A 24998-nucleotide genomic window follows, 5' to 3' on the forward strand; every position below is an offset into this window, starting at 1 on the left:
AGCACACCACATGCAGGGCACACACATACACACACAACACATACCACAGACACACACAGCACACACACACACAAATGCAGAAAGTTCAGGACTACTGTCTGTCCCCATTTGCAGTCTCAGGAGCTTCCAGTAAAACTCAGAGTGGTAGGTGGGTTCTAGCTGTCTGTGGAGATTGTCCTTCACACCCACTGACCAGCCTCCCAAGGGAGAGAGAACAGCTGCGTGTAGGCCACAGGATCCTAATGAGCTGGCTTTCCAGACGGCTTGGAAAAGTTCCCCCACAAACTCCACATCCATCCATCAGTGATGCAGGCCCCTGCAGACTCCTTCACTCTTTTGGTTTTGCAAAACACTGGCAATGAACGAATGCAGAAGAAACTTATGACCTTGGCTCAGGCTGCCTGTTTTCTTACAACTTAATGAGACTAAATCGCTGATAAGTTCTGTTTTGAAGCGTAACAGTACACCCCGTGTGGGGATAGAGTGCAGTACGGGTCTCCTAGGGCTGATTCCAGTCGGGCAGATCCTTCCAACTATGGCCTCAGCGTCCCGTGTTTCCCAGTGACGTCTGTGAGAGTCAAGACGGCTCTAGCCTGTGGCATGCCAATCCTCTCCAACCTCTTCCTCACACATTCCACACACTGGAAAAGCAGTGTCCAGAGCCTCCGAGAATTATGACCCCAGAGAACACTCCCAACCAGACAGAATTGTGGGTATCTAGCTTTTCTTCCTCGGGTGCCCATGGAAATTAGGGTTGGAGATGCTCAGCGGTTGTGGGAAATATTTCCGTAAGCTTGGGTTTCAGGAGTAACGTAGGCAACTGGTAGAAAAACTACAGAATACCCCCAAGGAACTGAGAATTTAGTTAGAAGACACCCAGAGGCCTGTGTTGGTCATCACAGTGTGATGTTGGGCTCACACTCAGGGGTCTGGGCTGGGGAGGGATGAGGTTCAGCTCACAGAGGGCTTGCTGAGCATGTACCAAATTTCTCTGGGTTCCACCCCCAGCCCCACATAAAACCAGGGGTGGAACATGCTTGTAATCCCTGCACTTGGGAGACGGAGGCAGAAGGATCAAAAGTTCCTGGCCATCCTCAGCTACATAGAGAGCTAAGGGCCAGCCTGAGATACTCAAGACCTTGTCTAAATTAATTAATTAATTAGCACCGTTGGGCTCAGACTCTCTGCTGTGCAACTTTGAGAAGGCTTCCTAGCTTCTCTCCACCACAGTTAGCCCATCTGTGAAGCAAGAGCACCTAGCTGTGAGCCTTACAAGATGTTAGTGGACGCTCGTGAGTGAGGTCTGACTCCTACTGGTTATTACAGCAGGCAGAACTGGGCCACAGGGTGTGGGGTACAGTCTTAGCTCAGCTCTGCTTCCTGTTCAGTAAGGAGGTGGAGTTTAGCAAGTAGAAGTGGGTCACAGTGTCTGGGGAGGGGACTGTGGTGCAGGTATAGCTCAGACCTGCTTCCTGTCCCCATCTTCTCTCTATACAGGTGAGATCTTCCTTATAGCTACAGCTGACAGGCATCCTGCCTGGGGCCAACCAGGGGGACCACCAAGGGCAGCAGCTGCTTATCTTGGTGACCTCTGACCTGTCTAGAGAAGAGAATGAGGAAGAAGGCCGAGCACCCCACAGTTCTCAAGCACATTGAACACAGTGCTCAGGAAGACCCAACTGTAAAGGCATGCCAGCTCAGGGGTCCGGAAGTGGCCTGGGCAAAGATGGTTCTAACAGAGAGAGTGCCTTGTCGTGGGGAAGGCCTGGCACCAAAACTCCTTCATTTCAGACACGATAGGAGCCTTTCCCATTTTGTTTTGAGTCCTTTGTGCTAAGGAATCACATTCAGCTTCCTTCTGGGTCAGTGAGAACTAGTTTTCCGTAAACAAAGCTGATTTGGGGGCTTGAGCATGAGTTTCAACCCAAACCAACCCTGATCATCTTTAGGAGGTCAGAGAGTGAGCACCCCGCAAACTACAGCAAACACCACAGGGCTCTTCGGGGACCTCGAGTCAACATGGCTTAGCTATGAATGGAATCCAGATGCCAAGTACCCCAAGCTGCCCTCCTGGACACAGCCTCCAGGCTTCTCTGTCTGCCATGGGGCACCTTAAAGGGAGGACAGGGACCCAAAGGGGCCAGCTGTCTGCCTGGATGGGCAGCACCAGCTCACGTGTGGCTCTGGAACTAGACAAACCTATCTCTCTTTATTTCCTTATTTTTTTTTCAGCTGAGCTGTTTTGCTGCTGAGAGACACAACGACCGGTCTCTGTAGCTATTTCGTTACCCAGGAGCATTTTTCTCCTGTTTCAGAGCTACCTTCCTGCACTTGGCTGCGCACAGGAACAGCTCATGCCTCGGGTACCCGCTCTGGAGTATAATCAGTTGCAAATGTTTCAGGGTGGATGGCTGATGGATAAGGGAACTTTATCTCCTCTCCCATTTCTTACTGTTAGCAAACTGTGGAAATCTCACATGAGACAGCCTCTCCTGCCCCACTCCCTCCTGCTGTTGTCAGTCCTTTAAAAATAATTAAAACAGCAGCTAGGAAGGATGGCTGTCAGCTGCTAGAACAGCAGGGTGTGGCACAAGGGCAGCCTAGCTCAGAACTGGCTCACCCTCCGACGCTCTGTCTCATGTCATCTCCAAGGGGGAGAAATCCACCTTGCTTTCTTTTATGTTTCAGTTTGCTTACTGGCTTGCTTTCCAAGGGATCGAACCCAGGGCTTCACACAGGATAGGCAGAGATGTTCTGCTGCTGAGCTGTTTGTCTGCCCTATGTCCCCAGTTATGATCCTACAACCTCGACCATCTGAGTTCTTCCAGTTAACCTCCTACACCTGCTAAAGTGTTCAGTGAGAGCTCAGAAAACTGCCTTCAGGACACCCTGCCCTCTAAACAGCACCATCACACTCTGGTGTCATTTGTGGTGTCTCCAGCCAATGCCAGGCACCCAGTACCAACAATTCACTCAGTGCTTAAACCTGAAGGAGTTCACCAGAAGGAGGCCAGGAATGCACAGGCAGAGACTGGCAGGCAGAGGCTAGCACGGAGGGCAAGAGTGGACTCAGGATGAAGTCTGACCGAGAAGCTTGGACTCACAGCCTCTTCTTTCCGCTAACAGAGGTACCTGGCTGAGGCAAACCATGGAGTCTCTGGGTTCCCGTATACAGAGCCACCATAACAAGGCCCTGTGCTCTGGGTGGTCCAGACAGAAATGAGTGGCCCCAGGAATCTTCTAACAGGAAGTTAGGGTCCTGGGTCAGCAGGTTGTTCCTTGGGAACTCTGGGAATAATAGTCTTGTATGAGAATAAACAAACAGAAGGAGCTGCCCTCCTGGACTCATTGTGCTTCCTCTGGGACCTGTGACAGAGAAGCCTTATTGTCTATGGGAAGTATCCTGTGGAGAGTTGTGTTGTCTGTATGTTGTCTTGCAATGGCCATGTGTCCACAATGGGCTGAGGCCCAGCATGGGCCCTGTACCCCAGGGCAGCGTGTGTGCCCAGGGACTACCTGCTATTTTTCATCAGTTACCTTTCAATGCTCTGACTTTCTCTACTTACAGTCCTTCCCCGCACACTTGCCGCTTTGGCTTCAGTAAGGATCCCCCCGTTGCTGTGATGTGCCCGTTCATGAGTATGGCGTGGGGAGCACCTGAAGGAGTAGAACATTCTGCTTGAAGCGAGCAGCCCTTCTGTTCAGTTTCCATTCACGCTCTACCTGACGGAAGTCACAGCAAGACAGACAGAAAAGCAAACCACAGGAAAGATCCCTGTGCACAGGAGGAGGGCGACACTGTAAGAGCCCTGTTTATGCATCTCTTTTGAGTGTCTCTATACTCAAGGCATGGCGCTGAGTTTGGAGACTAACAGGAGAAGAAAAAAAACCTCATAGTCCTCCCTCTCAAGTTGCTCACAGCCTGTTTGGGTGCCAGACATAGAGAAAAGCTAATGTCTCGAATTCTAGAACCTGAGCCATGCCCAGGAGTCATGGGACCAGTGAGAAGGGCTGGGCAGACTTCAGTCAGTATGGTCGAAAAGGTCTTGCCTTTGCAGAGGAACGGCCTGGTACCTCTCATGGTCAGCTCGGTGTCCTCTGGAGAGTGTCCTCACAAAGGGAGGGGAGAGTGAGGGGACAGAGTCTGGTTAAGCTGCCTGTGATGGTTTATATATGTTTGGCCTAGGGAGTGGCACTATTAGAAGATGTGGCATTGCTGGAGTAGGTGTGGCCTTGTTGGAGTGAGTGTGGCCTTATTGAAGTAAGTGTGGCCTTATTGGAGTGGGTGTGGCCTTATTGGAGTGGGTGTGGCCTTATTGGAATGGGTGTGTTGCTGTGGGTGTGGGCTTTAATAAATACCCTAGTCCTAGCTGCCTGGAAGTCAATCTTCCACTAGCAGCCTTCAGATGAAGATGTAGAACTCTCAGCTCCTCCTGCACCATACCTGCCTGGACACTGCCCATGTTCCCGCCTTAATGATAATGGACTGAACCTCTGAACCTGTAAGCCAGCCCCAATTAAATGTTGTCCTTATAAGAGTTCCCTTGGTCATGGTGTCTGTTCACAGCAGTAAAACCCTAACTAAGACACTGCCCCTCCTCCCAGTATGCTCTCTGGCCGGTACACAGCGGGTTCCACACTCACTTCACACCTACAAAAGCAAGTGAAGGATGCCCAAGGCCAGGTCCCACACCTGAGAGACCCCTCTGCTCTTCAGTCCCTGCTGCCCCTGCAGGAGAGCACCTCTGGACAGGCCTGCTCTGTTACTTACTGAGCCACTCAGTCAGCAGAAAATAACAAGGCTTTGACCTGCTGGAGAGCCAGGGATGCCACCTGAAGGGAAGGGATGGGACAAGGTAGGGCAAAGACAGTTGTGGTAGGGACCAGGGAGGGGGAGCAAGGAAGTGTGTGTTCAGTAGAAAGGTCGGATCATGCAGAGCCCCCAGAGAGACGAAGCCCAGCAAATAAAAAGGCCAGGGGCCCAGAGACGGTCAGATGGGAAGGCAGGAAATGGCCATGAAGCACTGAGCTGGCCTGTGGTGACTGAGAACTCACAAGGAGCAGCTGTGGCTTCTCCTCCCCAGGGCTGTGGCTCCCCTAGGACCTTGGAGAGGGAGGTGACAGGTCAGGTGCAAGGGCCCTTCCCGTTTCTGCTGCCATTCACAGCTCATTAAAGTCCTGATCAGGTGGAGGGTGAGTGGCCTCCTGGGGTGCATAGCCACAGGCAGACAGATGCAGGACTCTAGCTGGGGTCTGCATGCCAGCCCTCCTTTGTCTGTGCCCCTCCCTCCCAACCACCCTTGGTCTACAACCTAACCACCACATCAACACCTAGCCGAGGGGACCCACTCCCCAGAGTTAAGGCTTATTACTGTCAGAGGCTTGGCCTGGGGACCATCACATTTAATATCCCTCTCTCACAATCCATCCATCATGTGAAGCCAGCTGCACCTCTCCACGTGTTTCTGATTCCTGTAATAGCCAGGTCTCTGCTGAACACCCCACCATGTCTGCTGGGCTCCGGCGCTCAGAAGAACCCTGTTGGAATGGTGTTCCTGGTCTCCTGAATCAACTGTCTAGAAAATGTTTTCTTTAAATAAGAATCTTGTTTTCTGATCATTCTCATGTTGCACTGTTCAAGTATGCGTTAAGTAAGATCTGCATGTATTACAAAAGGCAGCAATTGTGGAAGGAAAGCAAGTCCTGGGGATGGGAAATAACTCAGTAGGTAGAGTACTTGCCCAGTGTGCATGAAGCCCCGCTTCCATCCCCAGCACCACATACCCAAGGCAGCGTGGTGCAGGTCTGGAATCCCAGCACTCGAGAAGCGGAGGCAGAAAGAACAGAAGTTCAAGGTCATCCTCAACTACATAGTAAGTAGTAGTTTGAGTAGGAATGGCCCCCATAGACTCATGTGTGTGGATGCTTGGCCATAGCTGTGGTACTATTAGGAGGTGTGGCCTTGCTGGAGGAAGTATGTCAGTGGAGGGGCGGGCTTTGAGATCTCAGCCAGTTCACTTCCTGCTGCTTTGTGATCTAGATATAGAACTCTCAGCTCCGTCTCCAGCACCACATCTGCCTGCATGCTGCCATGCTTCTTGCCATGATGATAATAGACTGAATCTCTGGAACTGTAAGCCAGCCCCAATTAAATGTTTGCTTTTGAAAGAGTTGCCTTGGCCATGGTGTCCCATCACAGCCATGGAAATACTAAGACAAGTAGTGAGTTGAGGCTGGTCTGGACTACTCGATACCTTGTCTCAAAACAAAAGGCAAGGGTATCCCGATCCAGGTCTTGTCCTGCAGCCAGCTCCTTCTCCATATTCTAGAGCAGGTGTCCTGAGCACCTAAGCCATCAACTTGATGGTACTCTAAAGAGTTTTTGACTTTAAAATGTGTTTTTCTTTAAAGCAGTGGTTCTCAACCTTCCTAAAGCTGTGGACCTTTAATACATTTCCTCATGTTGTGGTGACCCCCAACCATACAATTATCTCATTGCTACCTTATAACTCTAATTTTGTTACTGTTGTGACTTGAAATGTAAATCCCATATCTGATATGAAATGCTGTGGGTCGCGACCCACAGGTTGAGAACCACCGTTTTAAAGTCCTTTCCCTAGGAATACTTAATCCAGTGCACAGCCTCAGCACCATGGGTTACACCCTCAGTACCACAGGTTATAGGGAGCTTGACCCTTCCTTGTTGTGAGAGCCATCCTATGTCCCTAACTCTGACCACTAGAGGACACTATTGATACTATCATCACTCAGTAGGAACAATAAAAAAATGACTTCAGATAATGCTCAGTATCTTGGGTGCAAAGGTGATGGAGACATCTGTCTCCTTCGGAGGAGAATATCTTGACTTGTGGCTGTTATGTATATACCTTCAGCATCTCACTAGTAAAAAGGCTTTGGCTGCTTACAAATACTCTAGACTCTACTGTGATGTAAAAAAAAAATGCTTGGTTACAGTTGAAAATTATTGGAAGTTCATGACAAAGCTGTGTACAATTGTAACTTTTTTTCTCCTGATGGAATTGTTGCCTCTGAGGCTTACTGCCTCCATCTGCTAACGTAGGCCCAGTCCTGGAAGCTTCTTGCCTACAGACAATCTAATCCAGGACTAGAATATTCTCAGCCTCTGAGACTTACTGCTGAATAAACTCACCCTTTCTAGTTCTTTCTGAACTCTAGCTGGCTGGTTGAACTCAGCTGTTCTGGCTCAAACTCCTCTCCAGGCTGACTGGCTCAATCTGGCTTCTCTCTCAGCCTGTGACTTTTTGCTCTGCTTGACCTCAAGCTCTCAATCTGTTCTATCTTCTGGCTCCTCATTCTCTGGCTTGTTCTGTCTTCACTTGCATCTAGTTTGTTCTCTCTTCAACCTGTCTCTGTAAAACTCTCTTGGTAAAACTGCTTTCTTCTCCTTCCTCTCTACACTGTTCTCTCTTAGGTAGCTTCTCTTCCTCTCTCTTCTCCTGAGAGTTGGGCATATCCTATTCTGTCAAATCTTTCTCTGATTCGTCACTTTGTCTGCCACTCAATTAGACATCACTTTCAAACATGGGTGCTTCCTTCTACAAACTAACTTTACCTTCATTGTTTGGGATTAAAGGTGTGTATTAAGGGCTTGCCTGTATTCCATCCAGAGGGATTAAAGGTGCTAAGTCTGAGCCACACCACAACTAACAATAGCTTTTGTCAGTAACATAATATCAGGGTTCACAGTGTGATCAAATATCCTGCAACCTGTATGGGGGTTCGGTGCCCTCAATTGCTATTCTTGGTTGTGTGTGAACTTCGGGTTAAAAGGTTCGTGTTTGCACAGTCTTTGGATTTTCACAACAGAGATGATGCTTGTGCTGAAGCAGAGGGCGGGAAAGCCAGTGACTGGTAGAGAACAGGAAGTGCTGTGAATGTTTCTGCTCAGGATGGATTTGAATCAGAGATTCCTCCAGTCAGCCTCGAGACAGAATGTATTTACTCAGAAGCACCATAACTTATGATGATAAATAGATAAGGGGCCGGAAGGAAGGCTCAAAGGTTAAGAGCTTGTGTTGCTTCAGCAGAGGACAAGAGTTCAGTCCTTGGCACCACGTGACAGCTCACAGCAGTCTGTTACTACTGTCCCAGGGGAATTCAACGCCCCCTTCTGGCCTTCACAGGCACTGCATGCACATGTACACAAACACATCTGCAGGCAAAAATACCTGTATACACAAAATAATATTTTTAAATAAGCCCATAGCTATAAGCCCTGGAGGAAATGACAGGGGCAATTGTTCTGGTGCCCAGAATCTGCATGTGCTGAATCAGACTCTGGGACGGGACCTCAGAATTGATTTCCTTAAATGACACTATTTGTTTAGTCAGCAGAACAGGATAAGCGTGCTGTTTAGGAAAAGCAGCTCAACAGAGTGCAGAGATGAAGTCCTGCCTCATGCAGGCTCCCTAAGATCCACTTCAATCCCAGAATGAACCAGTGTAGTCTGAGAGTCCATAACCTCAGAAAAACTACAAATCCCAGGCTGCAATCTGTTTCCCGGAGGCAGCTGTCCAGAGGACCCTACGTGGGATCAGCCCACTGACTTGCCTCATGCTCATGGAGGATCTGAAGACCACACGGGAAGATCCTCCTTTCTTGATGAAGTCTGTGTTCCAAAACAGGCATGCCCCTCTCATCCCTTCACCCGGCCTCAGTGGGCCTCCTGGGCTGTTTCAACACAAGCAAAGATTCCAGGGCATGAATATTTTAACTAGGTGAAGTGGGGTGGGGGTGGGGCGTTTATCAGCTTATTTCAGTTAAAAAGTCCCATAGGATCCTGGGCTTTAATATGGAACTTCCTGTTGATATATAAGTCATGCTAGCGGCTGTAGAAAGGGACACATTGCAAAACAAATTGACCCCGCCCCCCCAGAACAAGTATTTCAGTAAGGAAGAAATGAGTCTTTAACCATCCAGATCCTCAGAGCACAGGCAACTGAGGAAGAGGACCTGCAAGAAGCTGATCCAGTGAGAACAAACTCCTTTTGCTGAGCACTGAGAACTGAGAGGTCCTTTGATGGTTGACTGTGATCTTCCGGAGGGATGAGGGGAGTCCCTGCCTTCAAAAGCGCTGCAAGAATGGACTCCGGTGTATGTGAAGGATAGCCTTGAACTCATAACTCCCAAAAGAGTTGGGGCCAAAGCTTCAAGGGGTCAGACCAAACCAAACACAAGTCCCTGCCTCAACTCAGACCCTTACTGCGGCTTGCTCACACCGGAGACTCCAAGCCTCTTTAAAAACACTCCTGTTAAAAGTCATGAGGCCACCGCTGTCTATAGCTCTGACATAAGTGGAAAAAGAGCAAAGGAGCCCCTCCCCTTCCTCTCTCCATCTACATCCCCTCCTCCCCTAGCCTCCCTCCCCCCGCCCAGTCTTCTCTCTCTGGGTTTCCTTCTATCGGTAATGCCCCCACCCCCAGCCCCACCAGAGCCCCCTGCACTGGTACAGGGCTGAAGACCAAGGGCCCTGCAGGCCTTTCCGTGTCTACCCACAAACACCACGGCGTCAACCTGGTATTTACAGTCCCTCTAGCAAGCAAAGGCAACCGGTTCTCACCGAAATGGCCAGGGCATTGTGGTTTTGTGATTGTGTTCCCTTCAGCAGTTAGTAAATATATTGTGCTAATCACTATCGCCCGGCTGCTCTGCCAGGTCCTTACAGTTGGCCTCCTGTCACCATGTATCAGTCAGATCTCCGCCTATCTATCCCAACTGTCCCAGCCCATATAAAGCTGATCTGCAGTCCTGCCTCAAGGAAGGAATAAGAGTTCATGCTGAAGTACACAGAGAGCCAGAGTTAATCACAGAGATACCTCATTTGGGCTCCGTGGGCTTGTGGGAGTGTGATTTGCTCTAGGGAGGGACTGCCTACCTGTGGCCAGAGCAGGAAAGTTTGATTTCTCTCTCCTAGCCTCAAATTCACTGTTCAGCCAAGAGAAATCTTCCTCTGGAGATCCTCAGGGGTGTGTGTAACAGGAGGACCTCAGAGGAAAATGTCAATATTTAAAGGACACCCAGAATCCATGCTGTGGGAGACTTGGAGATGCCTGAGGGGCTCCTTTCATGGGGGTGCCCCTGTCAGAGATCAGAACAGGCCTCCTAAGCAGATGGCTGGGACCAGGATGGCCCACCGGTGGCCATGCAGAGCAGGCACTCAGGCGGTCGGTATACCACAAGGGATGAATAACTGATACAAAGACCATCCCCAGAAATGTCCACCTAGGGAAGGCTAGGAACGAGCAGGACGAGGACCTGATGAAGGTGTGGTGTGAGCCTGCTGTCTCCTGACTCCTGCATGGCATCCCCTGCCAGCTCTCTGGTAAATGGAGACCTGGGCTTGGGGTAGCCAAGAGCCTACAGGACTCCTAAGATCTCAAGTGTCACTCTCTGGGTCCCCAAATGAAAACCTAGCTGATAGCATCCCAGCTGTCGGAGGACCCTGGCTGCAGGTGTGGGAACTCTTGGGTGACTCAGTTTCTTTGTCCATTTTAGGAATCGACCCAAAACTTAGACAAACACTAGGAAAGAGGTTACAGAACTAGGTGACCCTCTGTTTTTCAGGGCTCACTTTCAGCCATGTTAGCTCAATTTTTACCTAGTTACATATTAGAAAGAGAGGTGTGTGTGTGTGTGTGTGTGTGTGTGTGTGTGTGTGTGTATGGGTGTATGATATGTGTGTGTGTGATATGTGAGTATATAATGTATGTGTATATATGTGTATATGTAATGTGTGTGATATGTGTGTGTATATGATGTGTCTGTATGTATAGTGTATGTGTGTGTCATGTATGGATATGATGTGTATTGTGATGTATGTGTGATGTGTATGATGTGTATATTTAGGAGTGACATGTGTGTGATGTATGTGTGTGTGACGTATATGTATGGTTTGTATGTATGGTGTGTGTGTATGATGTGTGTGTATGGTGTGTGTGTATGTGTGTATGGTGTGCATGTGTGTATGTGTATGATGTGTTTGTGTATGGTGTGTACATGTGATATGTGTGTGTGTGTGTGTGTCTGTGTGTGTGTGTGTGTCTGTGTGTAATTGACTGACAGAACAGGTTTTCCATGTATGGCGTTAGAACCAGATCCTGGGCTCATGTCCCAGCTTGAGGATTCGTGCTGGCCAGCCTTGGGAACACTGCCTCGGTTTACTTCTTCAGGAAGTAGCACAATAAAAATTCAGTCTCATTGAGCTGACAAGTTGTGTACAGTTCTCAGTTGTTCTAATATCCACAGTTACTGCCAAATAACAACACATTGACATAGGACAGTCTAAGACCAGGAACACAGAAAGTCCTTGACCTTAGACATGCTGTGACCTGCTCCGTCTTTGTTCCCATTGCTGCACGCACACTGTATTATTTCTTTGGGGTTTTCATTTGTCTGTTTAGTGTCCCTACCCTCCCAACTTCCCAAGGGTGGTTCTATGAGGCCTTTGTTCACTGTGCTGTTTTCTGAGCACTGCAGCTTGGACACTGATGGGGCCTCAGCCTCCTGATGTAGGGCAGCTTCCTCCTGGTGTCAGGAGCTTGGGTCCCTTTGTCGATTTTGATCTCGTTAGAATTGGGGGAAGAGGGACTGTTGGAAGCTGCTAGGGCTTTCGTAGCCCTGCTGCCTAGCAAGAAGAAAAGTCCTCCCTTCCCTCCCCCTCCCCGCTCCCACCTCCAACTACACACAGACTTTTCCAGGTCATGTTAATTAATCCTTTCTGTGTGAATGCATTTGAACATGATATTGAATATCCAAATGTGTGCCTACCAATAAGGCAGTATGTTTTGTGTAAGCTGGCACGGGTGTCCCTTCTGAGAACAGTATTCCCCAGGACAGGTGCAGCTGCGGGAGGTACCGGAACCCAGAGCCGTAATTCCACTCCATGTATCAATTATTCATCCCTTGCGGCACACCGCCTGAGTGCCTGCTCTGCATGGCCACTGGTGGGCCATCCTGGTCCCAGCCATCTGCTTAGGAAGCTTGTTGGGCAAGCTGGGGCCTCCTAGAAGAGAGTCACACGGGGCTCCGAGGAGGAGACCACAGGCACCCACCGGGCCCTGACCACTGCACATGAGCAACCATGAGGAGTTGTGAAGCCGCCCAGAAGGGGTGAGTGCCCAGCTGGAGGGAGTTGCTTGTACTCCTAGTCTAGGGTCCTGGAAAATGGGATATGGTTCAGACTAGCGGCAGGGGCCAACCACACTGGGAATTTCTTGCGAGCAGGGTATGGGGTAGTACTGACCCTGGCTGCAAGTTGCAGGAGAGTGTCCTGATCAGAGAAGGCAAGGGGAAAAGGCTTTCTATATCTTCCCAATTTACTTCAAACATGATCAGGACGCAGTGGCTTCTGACTATAATCCCAGCTACTGAGGCTAAGACAAAAGAATTTTAGTTGGAAACCCGCCTACAAAATGAGTTCCATCTCAACAAAGAACAAGATAAAGAAAGGAAGAAAGAGAGAGAGAGAGAGAGAGAGAGAGAGAGAGAGAGAGAGAGAGAGAGAAGAAGGAAGGAAGGAAGGAAGGAAGGAAGGAAGGAAGGAAGGAAGGAAGGAAGGAAGGAAGGAAGAAAATGTGGCATGCGGCAAGCAAAGTTTGCAGCCTGGTTGTGGTTTGTTCTGCCAGGGAGCAGAGAAAGCAGGACTAGTTGCCAGGGAAAGTTGGCTACAATGCTTGGCTACACACATACATGAGTGTGCATCACCCACTGCCGAGAGTGATCCATGTCCTGAGAGAAAAGAGACTGTAGGTATGTCCACAGACAGCAAGATAACTTCACAACATTAAATCAGATCCCAGAAGGAAGCCACCAGCCAGAGCACTCCTCAGTGCTGACCTGAGTCCCAGACCAGTGTCCACCCCGATACTTGGGCAGTTCTGCTGCCGTGTTGATCACTGCATTCAGAGCAGCTGGTACAGGATAGAAATGCTTTCAAAGGTGAGAATAATACAAAAGTCTGTTTCTCCAGGTGAGCCAGCCTTTCTCTGGACAGTGCGCCCCTTTGCGCCCCTTTCGATTGGACAGTGAGAGCTGTAAGACACACCCCTCTTGTTCTGTTTTCAATGCTGGAAAGTTAAATGCTTTGCTTGCAACTCAACTAGGGTTTTTTAGGGTTAGAAGTTGGGTGGGATTATTCCCATCTTCCATTTTCCGGTTTTGCACTGTCTCATGCATCCCTTTCAACACTTTTTTGGTATATGTGACTTTTATAGCAAACATTTAAAAATCATCTTTAACACATATATGCATACATACCACATACATACTACATGCATACAACATATACATGCTACATATGAACCATATGTATATATATATATATATATAATACACATATATCACATGCATATCATACATGATGTACCCATAACACATGCAAACACAACACCCATGCCACATGAATACTACACACATGCTACACATACCAAATGCACATTCCATACCCATACCACACACATACCAAACCATACCCCTCATGCACATATGTTACATGCAAGACACACACAAATACATACACACACACACACACAGTTCACATACTCCCCCCAAAGCACTTACTTATGTGTATTGAATCGTCTGAGTACCTGTCTCTGAGTTCCTGCGTGTTTGTGTCTGTCCCAGGGCTGGTCGAGCAGCCCTGTGCTTACTATGGTTTGAATCCACGGTGTCCCCAGAGACTAAGCATTAAAGACCATTAAAGACCAGTAAATCATACTACTGGAAAATGGTAGAATGGTCCTGTACAGGGGCAGATGGAAGGAAGTTAGGCCATAGAGAGTGTGCCTTTGAAGGAAGTGTGGGGTCCCCAGCCCTTCCTCTCCTCAGTTTGCTTCTTGTCTACCATGAGGCGCTCAGCCACCCTTCCACCATAACACCTCACCATGATACACACCGTGCTGCTCAGATGCAAAGCAACAGTCACGTGACAGTGGGTTGAAACCTCGGAACCATGAGTCAAATTAACCTTCCTCCTTTGGAGTTGATTTGTTTTCTCGTGGCAGCTGAAAGATGACTGCACAGGACTAGTAACTCTTTAATTAAATGTATGACTCAAGGCATAGTCTCAGCACCCCTTAAAGTGATATGGGTAACAAATGAGACTTTCCAGCCAAGAGGCTGAAGCAGTGCCAATGTAAAATGATTATCCCTGAGTCCACAGCCAGCCCAGAGCCTAAAGAGACTAGGGTGGTCGGGCATGGTGAACAAGCATGCTCACACAGTGCATGTGGCAGAAATGAGTGCAACTCTCCAGCCCTTTAGGAGATGTTGGTGGCCAGGTGACGGGGATCAGGGACTTACTGCTGTCCTGCCCACCCCTGGGTGTGAATGGCCTTCATCATGGTAGAATGCCCCCATCAAGATCTCAGGCTTGGATATTATCTCATCCATGACAATAGAACTTCTCCCTCTGCCTCTGGCAATAAACAGAGTTTAACAGCGTATTCTTTATAGTTTAAAGAATTACCTATAATAGCCAAGGTACTGGTTTTGAATGGATAAGTTAAGTAGGAATGCAGCAAGCTGAAGCAAAGAGCACAAAATGGCTGTAGCATCAGTTAATGAAAAACAGAGGTCAAGGATTTGAAAGAGAGCAAGGAGAGGTATAGGAGAGGCTTTGTCAAGAAGAAAGGGACAGGAAATGATGTAACTATGTTATAATCACAAAGCAAGAAGTAATAATAATTTAAAAAAAAACAAACAGACGGCAAGCCGTAGATAGAATCTGCAGGTGGATACAAAATGTCATCAAACATCAATTTAAAGCTTCTCACAGAGATGAATGGAGGCGCCGATGAGAAAGGGCAAAACTGACATCATCAAACGAGGGGCCTACAGTCAGGGAAACCAACTGAGTTCACAACTGAGCTTTCTATCCATGGACCAGCTTCCGGCAACTTCCGGCTTCTCTTTCCCATGGCAGACACATTTATACCAAGGGACAAGCAATAATGGGGTCTGTGAGAGATGGCTTACCTGGCCATCCTCAAGGATACAATGTTTACTCTGTGGCTGTTTGTCTGTTCTCCTCCCTCCCTGTACAAAGTTAGGCGGCAGCCACCCTCAGACAAGATGTCTTGGAGGAGACAAGGGAGAGCCTCCTCACTCCCAGAGTGCTCTGAATAAGCAGCTTAACATAATTTACATGTCAGATGATACCTGCATCAACTATAACACCTTGATTCTAGTATTCTACTTCTCCTGCGGATGGTGACCTCAGACGCAACCCTCTGAAATCCTGTCTTCCTAAGACATGTCTACAGATGGTGGCCATGGTAACACTGGTGTGGTATAGATTTTCCTCCTATTCTTGGAAAGTTTTATGACTCTTCCTTTGAACCCATAGATGCTGACCAGACAATACACCTGGGGTTCCAGAAAGGAATATGCCCCAGGGCTGGGGAGATGACTCTGTAGGCAAAGTGCTTGCTTTACAAGCAGGAGGACCTGAGTCCCATCCCCAGACACCCACGTTAAAGAATGCAGTTATGACGGTGCACACCTGTAATCCCACAGCTAAAGAGGCAGAGTCAGGTGGAGTGTGTGGCTCACTGGCCAGCTAGCCTATCTACTTGGTACACTACAGATCACTGAGAGACTCTGTCTCAAAATTAAAGTATAAAGTGCCTGAGAATGACACCCAGAGGACTGCCCTCAGGTGGGACCTCAGGCTTGCCCTCAGTAACTTAGGTGGTTTCAGCATGCCTGTCATCCAGATGGACAGTGTAGTACATCCAGAGGAACCTGCCAAGACAGACAAATGCCATGTCCTTCCAGACTGACGCTGGATGTTCAACATTATAGCAGTTATTGATGATATAGAAAGCTTCCTCATGGTCCCACCGCCCTCAATCAATGGTGCATCCTCTCTCAGAGACTCTGGGTTCCCTATGCTATCATGGCCCCCATTTGTTTATTATACATATTCCTATCTGTATATGTATATGCATGAGCATACATAGATAGTATTCTCTTCTGGCTTTAAACATGTTTATGTGCATAGTCATAATTTATTTACCATGTTATACAGTGCTCTTCCTCTCAGTTTTGTATTCCGTGGCTTTTTTCAATAGCATGTACCCTATATGATGTGATGTACTTACTTATCTTTGAGACATAGTCTTATTAGCCCCAAGAGGACCTCCATGTCACTGGGCAGCTGAGGGTGACTGTAAGCTTCTGATCCTCCTGCCTCCACTTTGCAAGTGCTGGGATTACAGGTCTTTGCAGTCACCCCCAGTAGGTGCTGGGGATCAGACAGAGGGCTTCAGCTGGGGCAAACTGTCTGCCAACTGTGCTGTATCTTCAGCCCTGAAGTTATTTTTCAAGGGTAAGTGATTTCCCATTGCATCAACACACTGCAATGCATGGTCCCATGTCTATCAGAGGCTATCACTTCCCCCACACACACCTTTTTGTCCTACATAAACTCCATGTCTGCAGCTCTCTGCTACAGTAAGATCTACGTCGTCCCCCTTGGCTTCCAGTGATTAGATGAGGGCACCCTAGAAAGGAAGAGGTGACTTCTCTCTGGCTGGCTAGGCTGCATTAGGTCATCAGGTCAAGCTATTATGACATTGTGCAGAAGGGGCTGAGACAAGACCTCTGCATGAAGCCGGAGACCTTTCCTAGGTGTGTGAGTGACATACTATCACGAAGAGGGGACAAGAAACTGGTGATGGTGGGGGTCTGGGGAGCTGCTTGCTAGTGTACAATGTGGGAGGGACCCAGCCAGGCCTGCACTAGAGGGTATGTGTCACTACAGTGGCAAAGTGGTGTGTTGCCGGCTAGCTTCTCCCCAGTGCATCTTACCTGTGCATGGTGAGGTGGCTGTGCTTCAGAAGGGACTTGTGGGCTCATCTACCTCTGCCATACTGAAGTAGCTTCTGACAGCAGCAGAGAAGCAGGTACTTTCACCATGCAGGACCAGCCCGAGCTGGGATGTTTGTGACTTTGTGCTCTCCTGTGTACTGCCTGGTGTTTCCAAATGCTGCCCCGCCCTCCCCAGGGATCCTAGAAAGCAAGGATAGTGTCTTCAGTTACTCATTGTCATTAGTCACATAAAAGTTTTGTTTTCGATTTTTTTTTTTTTGAGACTGTCTCACATAGTCCAGGCTGGCTCCCGACTCACCAGGTAGCTGAGGATAGTCTTGAACTTCTGATCCTACCTCCACTTTCCCAGTTAAGACTATAGTCACGGACCACCATGCCCTGTTTATATGGTGCTGGGAATTGAGCTCAGGGCTTCGCGAGTGCTCCGCAAACACTATACCAACTGAACCACATCTACAGCCCAGAGGTGGAAATATTTTGCTAATTCATGCTTCACTCAGGTAGACTAGGCTGCAGCTACTGAAATCAAACTGGGGCCTGAGGCCCACTTACCCATTGTCAGGTTTCCTGTGAACAAGATCTACACAACCAACCTTCTGTTTCTATTTCTCTGAGCTGTAAGTAAGCAAGTACTCGTCACTCAACCATGTGATGCGCCATCTTTTAGACTCTGCCACCCATTTCTTGAATTCTTCACACTACATACACAAGCTGCATCCGTGGCTGCAGCCACAGCAGCTAGAACATCTCCCAACCATGGGAGTATTTGGCCTCCAGAGGGTCTTAGTGGTGGGTGAGTAGGTTACAGCAAGCAGCACCCACTCGGTTCCTGTAGTTTTGACAGTTAAATTGGCACAGTCAAAAGTCACCTGAGAAAGGGGGCTCAGTTGAGGGACTGCCCAGATCAGGTTGGTCTTTGGGGAATTGTTTTGTTGTTAATTGCTGTAGGAGGGCTCAGTCCACTGTGGGCGGCACCAATCCCTGGGCAGGTGCCCCTGAGCTGTATGAGAAGGCTAAGTGAGCCAGAGAGTGAGTCAGCAGCCAGCATCCTCCAATGGCTCTGACTCTAGTTCTTGCCTGAGTTCCTCAGTGACATGGAAGTGTCAGGCAAATACACCCTTTCCTCCCCTAAGTTGCGTTTGGTCAATGCTTTATTACACAATAGAAGGAAAAACAGGACAGGACAGTATGCATCTCCCTTAGTGCCTGCCCAGAGTGTGGCCTGAGCCCCACCAGTGCCACCATCTTCACAGCTGGACCCGACCCCAGCAGCTCTTTCCACACTCCTTCCTCTCCCCTCCCACCTCCCAAGACGCACCCACATGCACAGGCCCTCCTCTGCTAAGCCTTGCTACCTTGCCACTGGCTCCCCCCATAGACTGTGTCTGCCCTCTGGAATCATAGAGCATGCTGAACTTACTTGTTCTAGGACCGAGCATCTGCAGGGCAGTTCTACAGATGTTAAGTGTCAAGACTCTTGGAGCCAGTAAAATAAACCCAGATCACACAGGGTGTGGTGACCCCAGGAGGCAGATACATGCTGTCAGTCTGCCGATCAAGCTGAGTCATTTGGTAACATAGTAACTCTGCAAGGAGGGAGAGCCAGATGTGGGGGTTTAAAGAGGGAAAAGCCCGATTTTTGGTATCTAAACAAATATATTTCTGTTCTTAAGGTAATTATTTTCTTTAGTGGACATTTTCCTTTCTCACATTATCCAAATAAGGCCTGGATTTCTTTTAGTTCTTTCACCAGAGTTCCTTTTTAAGACTTATTTTGTCTCCTAAGCTACGTGTCTCTACCCTCTCAAACCGCCATCCCACAGACATGGATCAGGTCATGCAGTTTGTTGAGCCAAGTCAGCAATTTGTAAAAGACTCAATTGGGCAGGTTAAAAGATGTACCAAACCCTACAGAAAAGAATTCCAGAAGCTCACCATGGCCACAGCCATAGGATTTGCTATCATGGGATTCATTGGCTTCTTTGTGGAACTGATCCCTAGCCTATTAATAACATTATTGTGGGGGTTGAGTCTCATCATGGGACGAGTGAACCAGCAAGGGGGTGACAAGCTCATGAAGTAAAGCGTTGCCTGGAAAAAAAAGACTTAGTTCGTGTGTATGTGTGTGTTTGTGTGCTTGTGCATTTATATGTGGATGTGTGTGCACGTGTGCATGCACTTGCAAGAGCATGTGTGCTCATCTGCATGTGTGTGCATTGTGTGTGTATGCACACACATGTGTGTGTGTGTGTGTGTGTAAAACTGGACATTAAGCCTATAGCTACACATGTGCTGGAGAAGTATTATATCAGTCAGCTATATACCCAGCCCCATTTTTACTTGTTATTTTGAGACAAGGTTTTACACTGTAGTCCCGGCTGGCCTTGAATTCATTCAATAGCTAAAGCTAGCCTTGAACTTGCCATTCACTTGCCTCAGGCTCCGAAGCTGGTGTTCTTAGCCTGTGCCACCAGGCCCTGCTAAGAAGTGTATTTGTTAAGCTAGCATTCTTTCCTCACGTGTCAGTTTGCTCCCTCTGTGGTAGTAACAGTATCCCCCAGGGGCTTGAAAAGCCCTGGTGTGGGAGATTGACTAATGCCAAGGTCATGTAGGGGCTTTAGGGGAAAGATAAATATTTTGACTGCCCACTGCTTTTTGTAGTGTGTCACACTCGAGTGGCGTTTATAGCAGAGCTGACTCTCTTCAGAGGTGATGTGTTTTGAGACCGATTGCTTTGTTTAACTTTTGGAGATAGGGGGTGGAATTGAGGCTGGGGCTTGGCTGTGGTCTCAGCACATTGCCCAGGCCAGTCTCTGAGTCTTGGGCTCCAAGGATTCTTCTGCTTCAGCCTCCTGAGTACCTGGGATTCAAGTACCAGCTTAGGGGTCCGAGGGGAGAGGGTTGCTTTGTCATATTTTTTCCATAGTTGACTTAGAAACTTAAGTGCTCGTGGCTGTTCCATGGACTACTTAATAAGCTTATTCCTGTTCTACCAACAAAAGGCCATGAGAAGCCATGTTTAGCTGGGCGAATGGCAGCCTTGATTGCTCAGCCAGTCTGCTTCTCCAGAACCCACCCAGCTTTGAAATCCCGGCTCCGGAGGCACACAGACAAAATGTAATGTGCTTAAGAAGCACATCTTAAAATGAAAAGTTCACTATATTTTTAATTGTTTAGATAGCACAGAATAGATGCTCAATTTTAAATTCATTTTCAAAACAAACATTTCAGGGCCTGAGAGTGTCATTCCGTGTGTGACAGCATGGGCTTAGCATGTAAGAAGCCCTTGGGTCAATCCTCAGCTCTGAAAAACACATCATATACACATACAGGTATGTACTGCTTAATGGTAGAATGCTTACCCAGCATGCATGTGGCCCTGAGGTAAAATGCCCAGCACCACTAAGAACACAAAACAAAGAATTCACAGACACACAGCCATGTGCATATTCACAAACACACCTCCTTAAAGTATGGGCCAATCTTTTAGTGTTATTTATTGAAGTCAGATTCTTTTCACAAACTTTTAACAGAATCTATTTTGTGACTTGTTTTTCCTTTTTCATTTATCTTGGAGGCCATACTAAGTTGGTATTTGTGTGTGCCCTTCTTTCATTGAGCCATTCCCTTCCCAGACAGCACCTCTCCAAGTACACTGAAATGAAACCTTCAGTCAGCCCTGCCTCGCCCCGCCCCACCCCGCCCCGACCCCGCCCCATCCCTGCTTTCCACCCCTTCATCTCCAAGCCCATTTTGCCCTTGACCTCAGTCCGACTGGACATTTCTTAGCCACCTGTCACTCCTCGCCAGATGCTTAGCTTTCTCTTGGTTGCTCTTTCAGTGTCACGTGGCCTTTCCTGTCCTTCCAGCTTCTGCACATGTCTCTTCTAGCGCCTGCATTCACTGGCGCACTCTGCGCGGCCATATCCTCGTGCCCAGCGTACAGTAGCTGCTTAGTAACGTCCTCCCTGAGGAGGCACGTGTGAGTTTGTAAGGAAACTGCTGCATGATGGATGTACAGAGTGAAGGCCCAGCTGTGGTGGACCAGCCAATAGCTGGGATGGTTGTGCAGGCGCAAGGCTGGACAGAGAGATGTGCCTGCCTCTGCCTCCCGAGTGCGGGCATCTATTGCTTGGCTGTCTCAGACCCGCCAGCCGCAAGTAATGACACAGAGACTTTGTTATTAATTATTAAAACATTGCCTTCACTTAGGCTTGTTCCCAATTAGCTCTTATATTTAAATTGTCCCATTTCCACTAATCCACTTCCTTCACGTGGCTCATTACCGACCCTTGCTTCTTCCTCTGCCTGGCAAATCTCCCACCTCAGACACGTTCTCAGAGTTCCTCTCTGCTTTGCTGTAGGCCTTCGGCTCTTTATTAAACCAGCCAGCGGGTGATGGAGAAGATGCTTACAAAACCGAGATACAGGTGATGCTTCATAGAAAAACAGCCTTTGCACAGAGTACAAGAGATTAGCCCAACAGGGGTCAAAGGAGTGCACTGCTGCCGCCGCTGCCGCCGCTGCCGCCGCCGCCACAAACCCTAACCACTGAGCATCTCTCCAGTCCTCACACTATTTGTTTCAAACTAGAGAACACACGTGTGAGTTAAAGAGTAATAGTGCAGGCAGTCTTCTGCAGTGGTTATCGTCTCAGTGGTGACCCAGGTGGCTGAGGAAGGTTGCTATAGAAAGGGCACAGGCGCATGCATGTAGAGTTTGACTTTTTCACCTGAGGGAAGAAACCCGGCCAGCTGTGCACATCCTATGTGTCAGGAAGTCTGTCTAGTCGCACAGAGTTTTGATGGAGGGAGGCATTTTAGATGCAGAAAACCTTCTGTATGAAGAGATACTTCCTTTCAAACATGATTAGTCTGTCTTGTCTGTAGCTTTCTGTTCAAATTGTTTGTGATTCTACTAAAGAAGAAACATTTCTCTATAGCCACAACAGTCGTCTGGGCGGATGCAAATGAGCGAGTGAAGGGTTGAATTACCAACAGGGTACACTGGGGTGGGGGTGGGGGTCATCCTGGGTGCTGTCTGTCCTAGCCGGGTGAGCACAAAGGACAGAGAGCCAAGCAAGGTTGCAGTTTACTCTGTCTGTGGTAGAGATGGGGGAGAGAGCAAGGGAAGCCATTTCTAGAACTTCTAGAACCTTCTAAAAGTAATTTCTTAGAACCTTCTGGTCCACTTTGAGAATTTCCCATGACTTCTAGAGTGTCCCTTTCACTACCTTGTAGCATAGGCGATGTCTCACTGAAGAGAAATTAATTTATCAATCGGTAGTATAGGATTGTGGGTAAATCACACCTCAGGACAAGGGCAGATGCCCCTGTGTGGATGGAGCCCAAGAGAGACTCCAGTTCCTCCATGCTGGCTTCCTGAGGAAGGGACCACTCAAGCAGTTCCTTAGCTCTGTCCTCCGGTGAGAACAGAGTAAGCAGAGACCTGTACCCCCATGTTGCCTTTTGTCTGAGAAGGGAATGACGGGAGAGAACTTTCCAGGAAGAAGGATTTCCTGACTCTTGGCTTCTGCAGTCACAGAGGTTAACAGCTTGGAGTCAGAGGGAAGGGTCAAATCGTGCCAAGCGGTGATGCTTGGATTCTGAGTTCTGCTACATCGAAACTGACGATCATAAAGTGTCTGCTATACCAAATCTGACAGTCATAAAGCACTGTCCCCACAGACTAGCAATGACCAATGGTGGACACCATTCTCTTACACACCACCTTTTAAAGGCAAAGCTGCTTGGGAATGGAGAGACAGAGCGACACTTAAGACTACTCATTGCCTTTGCAGAGGGATCTGAATTTATCTCCCAGTTGGGTGGCTTACAGCTGGCTGTAATTCCAGCTCCAGGGGCCCTGATGGCCTCTTCTCGTCTCTGTCAGTACTGCTCTCGTGCATGCATCCCCCCACTAAGACACACGGACAAACACACAACTTTTTTAAATTAACTTTTTTTTAAAAAATCTAAAACTAAAAAGTAAAGGATTCTGAAAGAACTAGACAATTGAGTCCATGTAGAAGAGAAAACTGGACCTTTAGAGACAAAACAGAACCAATGTCCACCCCCTCATTTCTGCATCAGAACACCAGGAAAAGGAACATCCAGGGGACATCATCATAAACAGGGTGACCAAGGACAATTGTTCTTAAAACAGAGCGCATTTGCCTTAAGCAGACAAACTTACTTTTCCTGAGCAATAGAAGAATAAGAAATAAGGAAAAAGAAAAGAAAAGGGGATTAGAAAGTTGAATGTAAGTGCCGTGGTGACTGCCTGAATAGTGCCGATATCCCCCTTCCAGCCAAACTGTGACCTGCTGTTTCTTCTGTTTTCTCCCCAGAGAGTTAAGAAATGACTGCATGATAATTCATTTATCTTTAGCACAGGAACCACAAGGATATAACCACATATTATTCAAAATGGGGAGTTCACGTCACATTGTTTTCCGTTGGTGAGTAATGGACGGGAAATGGGAAATGTCACTACAAGACAGGCTGGCCATCTGGTAGGAGCTTTCCTGTGACCGCGGCAGCTGATCAGTGTGGAGAGACGAAGGCAGCAGAGTCTCAAGCTGTTAGGCTTCTCCAGGGAACTTGGGTTCATGCATGGAAGACAGGCAATAAAGTCCAATTATTCTGGATGTGCCTGCAAAAGGCGTATGAAAATTATCTCACGCAGGGCAACGCTGCCACTAAGTGTTTTTTAAAACAGCCATCAGTCATCCCAGGTAACAGAATCAAACAAGCCAATCCATCTCCGAGGAATGGCTCATTAATCAAAAGATGGTGGTGAGATGCCGGCAATCTTTCATTGTTCACATGTAATATTTTAAATCCAACGTGCTGACAGGATGGTTGGTGTGTAGGAAATTATCACACCCAAGGAGGACGGCCAAACTCCGCAGTGCTGGACCACTTGTGGGTCATCACTTATCACAGATCCCTGGTTTGCCCTGTTGAGGCAACTGGAGTCTTATGCAATATACATGGAGCTTGTAGTTAAAGATGACAGTGGTATAGACTCTTACCATTGATTAACTGAAACTCTGGGGGACCCAGTGCTCCTGGGGGCCTCAGAGCAGAGTCTTGACAATGGCTTCCCTAGATTCCAGACATCCTGATGTTCACAGCTGTGGCAGGTCCATGAGGATGCAATTTCTTCTCAGCGCTCAGAGTTGCCACTTCGGGAATTTGGTAGATTCTGCCACTTAGCTTGGTAAAGCCTGCAGGAAAGATTAATTACAACAGAAAGGAATTTTTCTTGTGTAGGACTGAGCCAACTTCATGAGCATCAAGTGCTAGCAGTTGCCTTGTGGGGCTTAACATTTATTTAAATGAGCACGCTTTTAAAACCAGTAATAACTAAGGGCTTTGTCGTTTCATTTTTCTCTACCTCAGTACAGACACAACCCCCCCCCCCCCATAGTCCTGCTGAGCTTTGCCTTGTGGGTTAATAAAGTCTTTTCTAGGCTTAGCTTTGCCTGGAGGGAGGAGCTATGTGAAAAATTAAGTAAAAAAGGGAGCTAGCTCAGCTGGGGAGATGGCTTACCCAGTGAGGTGCACAAAGGGGAGAACCTGAGTTCAGTCCTTAGCACCCATGTAAACACCAAGCTCCACAGCACAGCACGTGTTCCTAAAACCAGCCCTGAGGCGGGGGAGGATGGTACATCCCCAGAGCTCACTGCCTTCCCCACAGTCAATGAGATCCAGGTATAACAAGGCCCTGTCTCAAAAACCGAGATGGAAAGTGACTGAAGACGTCACCCTCTGGCCTCTGGCAGGCATGAACATGTACAGATGCATACAGGTCACACAATAATAATAACAGCAGTAAAGAACTTTGGAGACTGAAAACACCTGTTTGTGGGAAATGAATTGGTTACTATGATGAAAGTTCATAGTGATTTAATAGTTTGTTACTCTCCTAGATGTCCTCAAAGGGTTTGGCTTTTGCTCCAAGTGGATACTTTTAATTTGCCAGCTAAAATTATTTAAAAATATCATTTTTCTCTTTTTCTTTAAAAAAAAAAAAGAAATCTATTTTCTCCTGTATGAGTGCAAGCGTTTGTGAGTGCATATGTGTCTATGAGTGTACAGGTATGAGTGCATATGTGTCC

The 24998-nt window shown here is 47.9% G+C and overlaps 1 protein-coding gene and 1 pseudogene across 1 annotated transcript in view; both read left to right on the forward strand.

Annotated features, from left to right (window-relative positions):
* Cldn14 (claudin 14) overlaps positions 1-24998 on the forward strand; it is an 80733-nt gene that overhangs the window by 18265 nt on the left and 37470 nt on the right. The gene's annotated exons all lie outside the window — the stretch shown is intronic.
* On the forward strand, positions 18699-18940 carry LOC114608570 (annotated as a pseudogene).

Source organism: Grammomys surdaster, unplaced genomic scaffold (assembly GCF_004785775.1).
Source record: "Grammomys surdaster isolate TR1022 unplaced genomic scaffold, NIH_TR_1.0 125925, whole genome shotgun sequence".
Lineage (NCBI taxonomy): Eukaryota > Metazoa > Chordata > Mammalia > Rodentia > Muridae > Grammomys > Grammomys surdaster.